The 13892-nt window shown below is 33.1% G+C and overlaps 1 long non-coding RNA gene across 1 annotated transcript; it reads right to left on the bottom strand.

The window, feature by feature from the left end:
- Positions 1 to 4370: 4370 nt before the first annotated feature.
- Positions 4371 to 10954, bottom strand: LOC135198423 (uncharacterized). The gene is made up of 3 exons (XR_010310806.1): positions 10696 to 10954; positions 8363 to 8537; positions 4371 to 4804 (listed from the first exon to the last, which is right to left on the bottom strand). It is a non-coding gene; the product is annotated as an uncharacterized LOC135198423 (long non-coding RNA).
- Positions 10955 to 13892: the final 2938 nt, after the last annotated feature.

Raw genomic sequence — 13892 nt, 5'->3', positions numbered from 1 at the left:
CAGAACTTATTTATAGCTTAACCAGGGGACACAACATAGATGGCCGGCGGGGCAGAAAGGGGAAATTCCCTCATCCCGAGTTGGTGTTACGTAACACAATACTAATTATTCAACTTTTAGGACATCAATCTTTGAAGCTTGTATTCTCGTTTTCCGCTAAAAACAAGGCACTGACCATTAAGTAAGTAAAATCTTCAAATACATACGAAATTTGTCAACTTTTTAAAACCACAGTTTTTAAACCACAGCTAACAGATGAGCTGAAATTTCTGGCAAGACAATATAAAATCGCAATCCGGTATGTAACTCACTGGCTGAAGAGATTTGAAATCCAAGCCCTGTTTTACTCTTCGTGGGCTGACAAAAACTAAAACTTAAGTCCGTAGTACATTTCGTTGGTTGAGAAACTGTAGACTGAGGCCTGCTTATACGTTGCGCGGTCCGAGGAAATTATTATATAACAGTTCTTTTTTGTTTCCAGTTTGATCCCAAGAAGGTATGTTAGAAATCTGCGTTTATGAACAATGAAGAAAGCCATAACCAATGACCTTAAGTATTGACCTTAAGTATATGAAAAAGGCATTATAAAATATTTAATGTTTCTTGGCAGCGAATAACCTTTTATAATTCACTATACACTGGTTAGGGAGACCGATGAGTCTATACACTTTTGCAAGTCCAAATCAAGATCTAAAAATATAAGTTACAAAAAAAAAAATTAACTCTAAGAATGCATCTCGGCCTGAAAAATATCACGCGATGCAACCTGTTCACTTCAGAATACAAATTTTAGTAAATGTCTGTATGACTGAGAATATATATACATATATATGAGAAAATGAGAAAATACAAGTCGCTTGAAGACTGAAAATGGTTACACACTTTACAGTAAATAATAAACTTGTTACCGTTCTCTACAAAAGCTACGTAATAATAAGAAAAGACATTTCAATTGTACATTTCAGTAATTACTGAACCGGTAGACGAATATCTACATTGTAAGGCGAAATAGTAGTATGCTATTTACACTTCAAGCAAAACCAATACACTCATCAAAACTTAAACGCAAAACAAAACCATTTAAACAGAAGAAGAAATCCAATTATTATAATGAACCAGAAAAAATGAAGATTAGGGAACCAACAGAGGTAAAACTAGACATGTCATGGAATTGAATACGTATGCTTAATCATTAGCGACGCAAAAAAAAAAAAAATTTGTTGTATATGGCGGTATTCAAAAACTATTTCCACATACACATACACACACACACACCAGTGGAAAAGAAAAATAAGTTATCTCCCCAATTCATACACATTAATTCTTAATACAATAACACAAATATCAATATTAATACGCATCGTGTATACAAACCTTAATGAGTTAATAGATAACACTGTATAACATCTATTGGAATTAAGTCAAGGTATAATATAATTAATCCTATTTCTATAGTTAGGCTGAATAGTTACTTGAAAATGGAAATACACTCTTTTTGTAAAACATTAGTACTGGAGAAAATAGTAAGGGCGAAAATACAAAGACAAATAAAGAAAAGCATGAAAAATCAGGCATAGGAAGAAGATTCACAAGGGCATAAATTGTCTTCATATTAAGGCCAGGGCATAAAATCCAGTTGGTTAGCCCTCGCAGTCGATTCAGAGTTAAAGTTTAGTGTGACTTTTATTTTCTTCATTGGGGGATGCTTGGCCTTTGCGGACACAGCATTAATGTGTCTGATGGAATGAATTCATGCTATGTTATATCTCCTCGACGGTATTTATTATTGGTTGTTTCTGGCCTGGCAATGTCATGCTAATGCCATGCAAATGAAGGACCCCCATCGCGGCATTTTATATATTTCTTCCCTTAAGAAAATCTCTTCGAAGTTTTCAGAAATGGCCCCCATTTGCCTTGCATTAATCAGCAGTTTGGAATTATACGAGGGAGTAAATTTTCAGTCCGTAAATAAAAAAAAAATAAAAATAAAAAAAAGGCAACGCTCGCTGTAAAGTTGTAGAGAAAGATAAGCGCATTAGCGAAAAAAAAACTGAAATAGGGAACGCTACGGGACTTTAAATATTCATTAACGAGCTTAAACCAAAATAAGAGAAAAGAAAAACTATGTTAGTAAAGTTTAAATTTTCACGAAAAAAAGTCGAAATCAGGTTTTTAAAGTAATTGATTGCACAGCTTAGATGAGACATAAATCTATATATGCTGAGCCGACGAATCTCTCTTTCATTATATGTATGCTTTTGATTAATCTTACACATGATTTTATGTATTCATGTAAATATATATATATATATATATATATATATATATATATATATATATATATATATATATATATATATACTCCCAGTAATGCAATATATATAACACACACACACATATAGATATATATATATATATATATATATATATTATATAATATATATATATATATATACTACATGCGCCCCCTCATTACGAAAACCTCCCAGTCCAAGCAATCTTTGATAAAATCATAACTATATTAAATCCTCAAAATTCTAAATAAACAACACATTCCAAGGTATTTATAATTTCGTCTTTAAGTGTACAATTTAAAACTGTAAAGGTATTTTCATGGTATCCTGTAAGCCATTTTAGGGATTGTAAGAACACCGAAAGACCATACACTTTTATTTCAGCATAAGTCACTCAATTTGAATTATATTTTTACAGAAAATACACATACCTTTACGCTTCCATACAAGAAATGTAAATCGTTCTTAGAAGCGAAAAAGAAATCGCAGTAAACGGGCTATCAGGTCATAAACACTTTATACACCAGTGACCTGAAAAGACAATGTTGACTGTCAGTTGCCTATTAAGAAACTGCAAGTTATCTTTTTACCACTGAAAATGACGGCAATGAGGAATTCTGAATTCGTGTAGTACATGAAGGACGAATTTCGTATCATATTTCAAGTCGTCAATAAAAACTAACTACTATTCCTGGAAACGGAACAAAAACGTTTGTCATATACATAAATTAGAAGACAGAAGTTTACTGGTGAGAAAATAAAATAAGACAAGAATGGCCTGCAAGTAAGCGTTCAAAAATGACATGGCAATAACTAAGGTTATTTATACCTTATAACTTTTATGAAAACATAGATAAAAAGGATGTTTATTTAATACAAAAGACAGAAAATAATGAAAAATTCTAATGGCATAAACATATTTTTGAGAGATCATATGTCCCTATTCTCTATTCTCTTATTTTCACATTAAAAGTTCGTTCTTTCCTGTTCAAGTAAAACTTTATATTTCGTTACTGTAAGGATATTTTACCGTTTTAGAAAGTACGAATCAATCCTTATCTCTTACATAAAATTACAGAATTGAGAACTTACCCGTGTTTCATTTTTTATATGGGTATTTAACGTGTCTATTCTATTAAGGAAACATACCTCTATATTACTTTATATATATATATATATATATATATATATATATATATATATACAAAAATATATATATATATATATATATATATATATATATATATAGATATATATATATAATAAAAGAAAATTTTTACCAGTCATATATATATATATTATATATATATATATATATATATATATATATATATTAAGTATATATATTATATCATATGCGCATATTAGGAATATGAGTAAAAAAAAACAAAGTATATATATAAAAATCAAGAGAACTGTAATAGACTCACCTTTGACCAACCTCAATATCTCAAGTCTTCTTTTTCATCTGAAAATTTTATACAAAACGAAATAAGGCGAATAAAAGTCGATCAAAAACGAATTCAAAGTGAAATTTTTCTTATTTCTCCTTTAGGAACAACTTTATTTGTCAAACATCACAAAATCATAAGAAATAAACACATTACATGAATGCATGTACTATATACAAAATGCTTACAGACATATAACAACTATCTACAAACATAACGAGATTAAACAACTAAAAGCCGGATTCAAATCTTTGAGGATCTTACAGAAAACCAAATTACATCATTTCCACTTACAGCCAAACGCATAACTGTTGAAGGAAAAACTTTCCTTCAAAATACACCTGGAAGGATCCGACCAGGTGGAGGAGGTATGCACCAGCAAGACTACAAAGTTGGCCCATACGAGGTTTATGAAACTGCCACAGCGATTCACAGTCGACCATTGAAGCCAGGTGGGCCATAGACGTAGTGTCGGAGGAGTAGAGAGAGAGAGAGAGAGAGAGAGAGAGAGAGAGAGAGAGAGTAGATGGGAAGGCGGTGCTACAAATATCGATGATGTCCGCTAACGTGGAGTGGAGAGAGACGGAGGTAATAAGATGGTACAGAGAGAAAGAAGTGAGGGAAGGCGGTGCTACAAATATCGATGATGTCCGCTAACGTGGAGTGGAGAGAGACGGAGGTAAGAGATGGTACAAGAGAGGAATAGAAGTGAAGGGTTGACGACGAAAGAAGGTGGAGATCAACGAAGCAGAGAGAGAGAGAGAGAGAGAGAGAGAGAGAGAGAGATGAAGTCGAAGCAGCAGCAGCGGCAGCAGCAGCAGCAGCAGCAGAAGCAGCAGCAACGTCGGCGGGAGCACAGCAGTAACGACGGCAGCCTGTGGGTTTATGGCGAAAATACCGGCGGGGGGAAGCGAGAACCCGCGCTCGTGTTACTGGCTCTAGCTGTGCTGGATGGCTGGCTTGGGGGCGCTACCAGTCAACACCTCACTTGGGAGTTGGGACTGCTACCGATGTGCGTCGAGACGCCGGACGCTTCTCTACGAATAATCATATTTTTCTCTGGAACGAAAACCACATTTCATTTGGTATCATCGATAAGAGGAAGGTATCATAAACTAATGGTGAGGGATAATGAATCGTTCATAAAACTGTAGGCCATCATTTGAGTTCGCAGTGTACGCGGAACAAGAAGTGGCGGTAGAATGATAACAGTCACATTATTATTCTAATGTGAACATATGCCCACATGAGCACTTGAACAACAAAACAAAACAAATAGCAGCTCATATTTATTGTTATCAATAATGACGGACATGTAATACTCATCACATTTAATGTGTAATTTGACATTACCGAAATCAAAATAATCTTCATTACCGATGCATCCATTATGACAAATTCATCATCACAATTACCATAATGTCATTCATAATAATAAATGGCAAATCCACCGGACAATCACATTAACATAATAAAACCTAACATATTTATTGAACGACATATCACATTCTCTAAGATATTTAATCGTTGAATTAATATACACATTTGATGTCAGAAAGTAAAGGTAGAAATTAAACATCATGAATAACAATAATTATGAAAAAAATAAAACTATCGATTATATCTCTGATAACAGGTTACAGTATTGCATATGCATAATATTTGTACTTAAGAAAAATAAAAAATTATAATACTTGTATTATAAAAATAAAATACAATACAAATACGGGAATACGCAAATAATGAAAATGTAAAATAACTGAAGAGAAACCCACCCGAAATAATACTAATGAAATCCAATAGTACGCACAAAGTAGCATATCAGGCAACAACATCATCTGTAATTATACATACGCTGTATGTTGTTGTTGGAGATTAAGCTGGCCTTATGCCAGCACGGGCTCTTACTCATAGCGTAGCCCGTAGACATACGTTGTAGCAGTAAAAAAATTATTATTATTATTATTATTATTATTATTATTATTATTATTATTAAGTGTGGTCTTTAGCAATTACTGTATAAACAACAGTGATAACTGTCAGCAAAAATTTATATAAGATTTTTTTTAATGATGGAATGTTTATTATCACAACCATAATAGTTCAAGCCATTCAATGCCCGAAGCTAAATAGAAAAAAATTAAAGATAATTACTTCAGCGCTTTGAAGACTTTCACAACCTTTGGACTTTCAGTATTCCTCAAATTCACTTTCATAGGCTTACAACAATTTCCCTAATAAGAGCCAAAGGAATTTCCTGGATTTCTTATTCCTTACCTGAACATTTTTACTGTACGATATATCATGGTTTCACTCCAGCAAAATTAATAATATATCGGTGATATATATATATATATATATATATATATATATATATATATATATATATATATATATATATATATATATATATATATTATAGTATATATATATATATATATATATATATAATTCGAAAATTACAAATATGCAAAAGATATAAAATAACAATCATAATACGTACTGACTTACATGAAAGCTATATCTATATGATGAAGAAAATGTGAATAAAATTGAAAATTTACTGAAGAATAGTTCGTAAGAGATGAGGTGTTCACGAAAAAATGCAGTTACAAGTCTTTCATAAGATATGCACTAGCAAGTTTTACATGAAAGTACTTATGAATGCTCCTCTAATTTACATTAGCAGTAACAATTCTTCCTGAAGAGTCTGTAAAAATCAAATCTTTCTTATCAAATACATACGTAAGTCAACCTTCCCTACGCCGATAGTAAAAGTTAATGAATGTTAAATAAAACAAGCTGACTAAATACACATTTATATACTCCCAGAAATATATATATATACATACACTATACACACGTGTGTGTGTGAGTGTGCAAGCTCACAATTAATTAAACAACCAGCACATGTACGTCTGAGATTTGGCCGGTACGTATAGCCATGCTGTATAACTATGAGCATTTAACGGAGTTAAGTATAATCACAAAAGAAGATAAGAATCTCTTCAGGTAAGGAGCAATTATTCCCTAAAATCCCTGGTGGCGGAAATTTCAATCACTTGCTGAATGAACACAGCACAGCTGCCTCCAATTCTTCTTCAAATGGTTAATTCATATTTAGAAAATTTTATTGATATTTACTCTTATTAGCATTCTTCCAAGACAAAATTACAACAACCACAATAATAATAATAATAATAATAATAATAATAATAATAATAATAATAATAATAATAATAATAATAATAATAATAATAATAATAATAATAATAATAATAATAATAATAATAATTAATGTTATTGGTTATTTTTTCAGGACACAATTATATCAACAACAACAACAACCACAACAACAACAACAACAATAATAATAATAGCAAACATTAAAAAAAATAAAATTAACAGTTTTACTTCATATGAAAATCATAAACAGTAAAACTGACAAAAATAATAATAATAATAATAATAATAATAATAATAATAATAATAATAATAATAATAATAAGTAATTACTGTTATTGGTTATTTTTCCAGGATGATTTTATTACTATAATAATAATAATAATATAATAATAATAATAATAATAATAATAATAATAATAATAATAATAATAATAATAATAATAATAATAATAAAATAATTTTATCTCACATCAAAATCATAAACAGTGAAAATAAACAGAAAACATAAATTTACGAGAGGTTTTATTCCGGAAAACAATAATTTGATTCGTCATAAAAACAGTACAATAATATTGTATTAATGGGATTTCTCAAGGGCGTGAGCGGAGGACACTCATTTTCGTTCTTGTATACTAATCAGTTTGGTTCTAAGCACCAGTAAACGGTAACAGCAATATATGAAAATTATCCCATCACATCTACATACTTTCTATTTCTTATAATAAGATCCGGCCTGCACAACAACAAAAAGTAATTGGTCTTCCGAAGGAAAACCACGATCCCTATTCAGCGATATACTATTCCTACATTTACCATAATTCTTAGATCATCACATTCATGAAACAATGACCGACTTACGGAAAAAAAATGGCTACGCAGAGACAAAACCTATCCCATAATAAATATCAACTAAATAATTATGAAATAATAATTTCTATAATAATTTCTATAACGAAAACTATTTAACTCAGGATGCTGAAACAAGATGACATTTATAAAACAAGATGACATTTGTAATAATAATAAAAATAGTAAGATAGCTTATTTCTGTTAATATCATAATCACCGTTGTTACTGTTTAAAAAAATAAAAACAGTAAATATCAAGAGATAAATTGGAAATGCTTCAATATTACCTGAATACATACATTATAGTAGAGCTTAAATATTAGAGAGAACATTTCTTACTTTAGTCATCATATAAAATATATGCATGCATGATACGCAAACTCATATACCCAATATATATATATATATATATATATATATATATATATATATTATATATATATATAAAATATATATATATAAATATATATATTTAATATATATATAATATATTAATACACACATATACGCGAGTATACGTATGTCGCTGTGTGTCATAAATATTGTTTGATATAGAATTCATTATACACTAAGAAAAACTTACACACAATTTTAATGGATAAGTGCCTCTGCTCCGGCCAGTATTCGAATCAGGAAGCGATAGCCGTATGGTTCAAGACGACCGCTCAACGCTGTAAGTAAACCAAGAGTCCGGGTTCGAGTTCTGGCTACGGCAGACAGAACTATCAAGCATAATTCCCCTTAGGTGCTAAGTTACTCTACAAGTACAACAGGGAATTAGATATTAAATGATGTTTCTGACGTAATACATTCACGTGAATATAAATGTCACGCGTGTACAAGTGACAAAAATGTGAATATATACTAACTCTCTCTCTCTCTCTCTCTCTCTCTCTCTCTCTCTCTCTCTTCTCTCTCATTACTTTCTCTCTATATATATTATATATATATATATATATATATATATATATATATATATATATATATATATATATATATAATAAGCTTTATCACTTACACAATTCTTCTGTGCATTAATACAATTACTAATATGACCTAATTGAAAGTAGATGGTATCTAGCGGAAATTTACAAACTTTCCACTGATACTTACAATGAGGACTGTTAGTCCAGGTTAGCTTGTGACTTGTTATGGATAAATATATAGACAATAGGATATAGAGATTGAATATGATAAATATATATATAATTTATATTATTTGATATAATATTATTTTATATATTTATAAGAATATACACACACATATATATACATACTACATACATATATATATATATATATATATATATATATATATATATTTATAAATTATAAGTGAGTATCTACAAGATATAAATAACACGTACTATAAATATCCCCGCTAGATACCATCCAGTTTTTCATTGAGGTCCATTTAGTGTGTCTGTGTGTATATATATATATATATATATATATATATATATATATATATATATATATATATATATACTATATATTATATATATATATTATATATAATTTATTTATCTATATATAAATAATGGGTGAGTATCTACTAGATATAAATAACACGTACAACTAAAGTTATCACAAGTTAAACAAAAAACAGCCAAGTATTTTTCATTAACAGAGAAATAAAAGAACATGAACAAGCTCATGAAAATGCTCCGTTTATGAAATTAACGTACACGAGCGTCAGGTTGCCCGATAAAACAGATTATTCGGCAAAACCATAATTCAGAAAAAGACGAATGCGTAAGTGTTATGACATTCAGTGCACGAAGAAGTTAAAAGTCCAAAACATCATTAAGCATGTCCACGATGACATCTAATACAAAAAGTTCTAAGAAAGTTCATGGTGATTCCATTACATAAAGTCCCATAAACGTCCCAGACAATTTTCATTACACAAAACAAAGTTGTGCGCTAGACCATGATACTGGTCGTTATATAAAAGAAAGTCGTAACTTGTCAATGCTAAGGTTCTGTATCTCTGCGAAGCATTTCTTGTTTCCATGGTGATGGGTGAATGAGGAAAACATGGATATGGCCTTGAGCATGCGCAGGCCAGGGTATGCGTATAGGTGCACTTGTATACGCACGTGGGATGGGGCGCGGAAGTGTCTTTCTAATCATCAAATAGCAAACGTCTGCGTATTTCTGAAAAGGTCTATATGCGTAAAAGAACATTTTGATCATATGTGAATTACATAAAACAATTATTAACAATATCCATAAACTCAATATTGAAGGTAATACACCGTGATTATCTCAAAATAATAGGATGATGAAAACGGAAAGAGAGAGAGAGAGAGAGAGAGAGAGAGAGAGAGAGAGAGAGAGATTTAGTAGGTATTACAACATTCTCAAAGCCAACAAATATAATTCACTCCGGAGCTCCTTCGGTACAAAATAAATTTGTCACCATCCTACTGGCTCTGTCACTAAGACAATCCTTCGACTGTAAATCAACATCTACGACGGTGAAGTGAATCTGCCTTGCTCCTGATTGGATGGACGTTTGTTTGTTCCACGCCCAGTGCGTTTAGTTCTCCGATACTTGTTAAGATGGCGCTCCCTCCCTTCTTTAAAAGAAGAATTTGTGAACTTTTTCCTTTGCATGTCCGTCATTGCCTAGGTCGTCACGGGTCACAAGAGAGGTTATATATCTTATAGTAACTATGGCGCAAGAGATGGCATTAGTCGGCATCGGCCAACTGGACAACTTCGATCTTCTTTTTTCATCACGACTTCGTGTTTTTTGTCATGTGTGACGTTTGAACGAAAAATGCTTTTATATAATATGTTTTGTAGTACATTAAAAATGTTCATTTGCTTATGATGACGCAATGTTCGCGTGGCCAAGCATGCGTCAGATACAACAAGAACCACTCGGCGTCACTCCTTAGAATCTACCTTCACAGCCAACTTTACGCTCCTGATCCACAAATAATTTCCTGCGTCGATAGTTTCCTGCAGAAGGACGACGAGAAGGGCACAGCTAGTCCTCCGCCTTTACCGCCGTCAGATAGACTGAATGTTCCATGGCAAGGCTCCGACCAAAAGGCTCTCTCTCTCACTCTCTCTCTCTCCCTCTCAGCCTCTGTATCGCAAAAGAGCTTTTCGTTCCTTACACAGAATGGGTTAGAGTGGACAAAAGACCTCCATGTATACCCGGCCGCCCGATCCGCTGTGAATGTCCCATCGGCGACCTTTGCCAAATCTATATAATCCCATGGAAATGCGCCACTCTGAGCCTGAATAGCACAAGAGGGAAGGAACGGGAGGAGGAGGGGGGCGAGGAAGTCAGGGGGGTCACTGACAGCAAATAGTGAGAGGACCCCCCACCCTCCCCCATTCCCTCCATCCACTTACCTTTCTTCATGTATCCAAACACACACACACACACTCACTAACTAATGCACACGCCAGACTAACACATTACACGATAAACAACAAAAGTGCGGGGAGGCAAGTAGCAGGTGCAGAGGTTATTGTTGAGGGGAAAAACGAAAGACCGACAACACCCACAGTGAATCCCCTAACAGAAGTCTAGACACACACACGCAGCCACGCACATACACTCACTGCCAATGCAGTGACAACGAAGACGACCTCGTCATCAGATGTCTGAATGCTATCTTTCTTGCAGAGAAAACGGAATCGATGTTCCGAGCTGAGTTATTCCCATTCCCAATATCGCCAATAAGCAAGAAACAAATCACGAAGACGAAGGCGAAGATGGTACGGTAGTACTCCGTCGAATGGAGGAGGGAGGGAAGGAGGGAGTATCCAGGGAGAAGAGGAGGGAAAGGAGAAAGGAGAGGGGGGGGAAGTGGGGGGTTGCAAAGTGGCATTTCAACAACCACCACAGTCACCTTAAATCAATCACTCCTCCTCGCTTCGAATGGAATGCACGTATGAAAACGAGAAAGAAAATGAAACCCTCTCAAACACACACGCACAATAGATACCGAAGTGTGGTGGAATTTTCCATCTTGCGAACTTCTTGTCACCAAGACCCTCCAGGAATGCGACAATTCAATAAAATCTCAAAACACCCATAATCAGAGTTTGTTTGTAAGCCCTACCGGGACGCCTAAGAACTGGCGCGCTAAGGAAGAATGGTTTCTGTATTCAACAAGGAGAGAGAGAGAGAGAGAGAGAGAGAGAGAGAGAGAGAGAGAGAGAGGAGAGCTGTAGCCTTGATATTCTTCCTAAGTATTCTGTTGTCTCGCCAAGGTCGTCGGCCTTTAAAGGGGTATCTGTTTCTAAAATAATTATCACTAAATGAAATATTCGATCACCATTTGTGCTCATATACGCCAAACACAATATGTGACGACAGTTACATAAAAGCTTCAAGATGTAATCCGTCATAAAAAGAAGTCATAATCTGCTTTTTATTTTGCCATCATGTTTAACCTAAGGTTTTTGAATACGGAAATTAGTCATGCATTCTTTAAATATCTTAATTTGAATTTAACTGTGAAACTTGAATTACATTTTCTTATATATGTAAAAATATAATATTTTTCGGGGAAATATGTCGCCAAAATTAACGTACATTAAAAACAACTCATATTCACCAATTAAAACTCTCGCTGGATGGCACAAAAAAAAAAGAAAAAAAAAATCATAATTGGATCATTCATAATCATTTCCTTGTATTATGGGGGTTGCAGCATAGCCACAAATCTTTCTGAACCATTCGATGTGACTCCGGCAATCTTTTCATCCCCCTAAAACCATTTTCTTTCATCACAGTTTTTTCCCTCTTCTATTCCCTTAGCAAATCTTACACAGCATCAAAACAGCCCCTCTCCTCTCCTCTCCTCTTTCCCTCGGCTCCCTTCTTCCTTTCCTATTCCCTCCCATTCAGCCTTCACTGACTTTCTCTCTCTCGCTTTCTTATTAGTGTTAACAGTTTCGTTCCTTTATTCTGCTTTATTTTTCTGCCACAACCTTTGCGTAGAATCATTCAAGATTTGTTTTTACCTTATAGATGCATGAAGAAGAATTCTGATTTAACTCTCTTTGTGTAGTGACTTACTCTTGATTCTTCAAGACTTTAAAATTATCACATTGATTTAAACAAGTTCCCCACGATTATTCCGAGTCTTAATATTTCCGCATTTTCATTTACCAACAATGTAACACTTTTTCAAGATTGTCTCAAAACTGTTTAACAACTACTAATACTTACTTAACTGACGATTTCTCTCTCTCTCTCTCTCTCTCTCTCTCTCTCTCTCTCTCTCTCCTCTTTATTTATTTAGTCATTAATTTTGTAAAAGCTTTTGCTTGGCTAAACAACTTACTTCTAATCATTTAAAAATGGTCTTAACACATTCGGAAGATGATCTTGACCACTCATGAAATATTCCCCCTTTCTAATAAAGGAGGCGTAGTTTGTACGAGAGCGAAACTATGCCACCACATACTAATTATCCGTTTCACTTCGTTAAACAAGAAGAGTCTTTGGCAGTCTGATGTAAACATCGAGAATTTTGCCTCTCGGATCCGGCACAAAGTCTTTAGAATTAGTAGAGAAAGGGAAAACCTTAAATGAACCATTAAATAAAGAACATGATATCCATTAATTTAACAACGCCGTCTAGAAAACAAAAATAATTTCAGGGCTTAAGCTTATCCCGAGCGACAAAGTGAACAAAAATTAAATTTCAAATTCGAAATTTTCCGAAAGAAAGCGACAAAACAAATACTGACAAGAACTTCGATGAGATGATGTTCTTACATTAGCTTTTCGCTTCTTACTGACAAGGCTCTCTTAAAATTACTTAACTAAAATATAATCTAAAGGTTAATATTAAAATGAGATTACCCAATAAAGTTTCATTTCTTGACTCTCACAACAAAGCTCGCTCTCTCCTCTCTCTCTCTCTCTCTCTCTCTCTCTCTCGCTCTCTCTCTCTCTCTCTCTCTCTCATCTCTCACGCACACACACACACACACACACACACACATATATATATATATATATATATATATATATATATATATATATTATATATATATATATATATATATATATATTTAATATATATGTGTGTGTGTGTGTGTGTGTGTGTGTGTGTGTGTGTGTGTAGTTT

Source organism: Macrobrachium nipponense, chromosome 22, assembly GCF_015104395.2.
Source record: "Macrobrachium nipponense isolate FS-2020 chromosome 22, ASM1510439v2, whole genome shotgun sequence".
Lineage (NCBI taxonomy): Eukaryota > Metazoa > Arthropoda > Malacostraca > Decapoda > Palaemonidae > Macrobrachium > Macrobrachium nipponense.
Note: the sequence above shows the minus strand (reverse complement) of the source record. Positions and strands in the feature narration are given on the sequence as shown.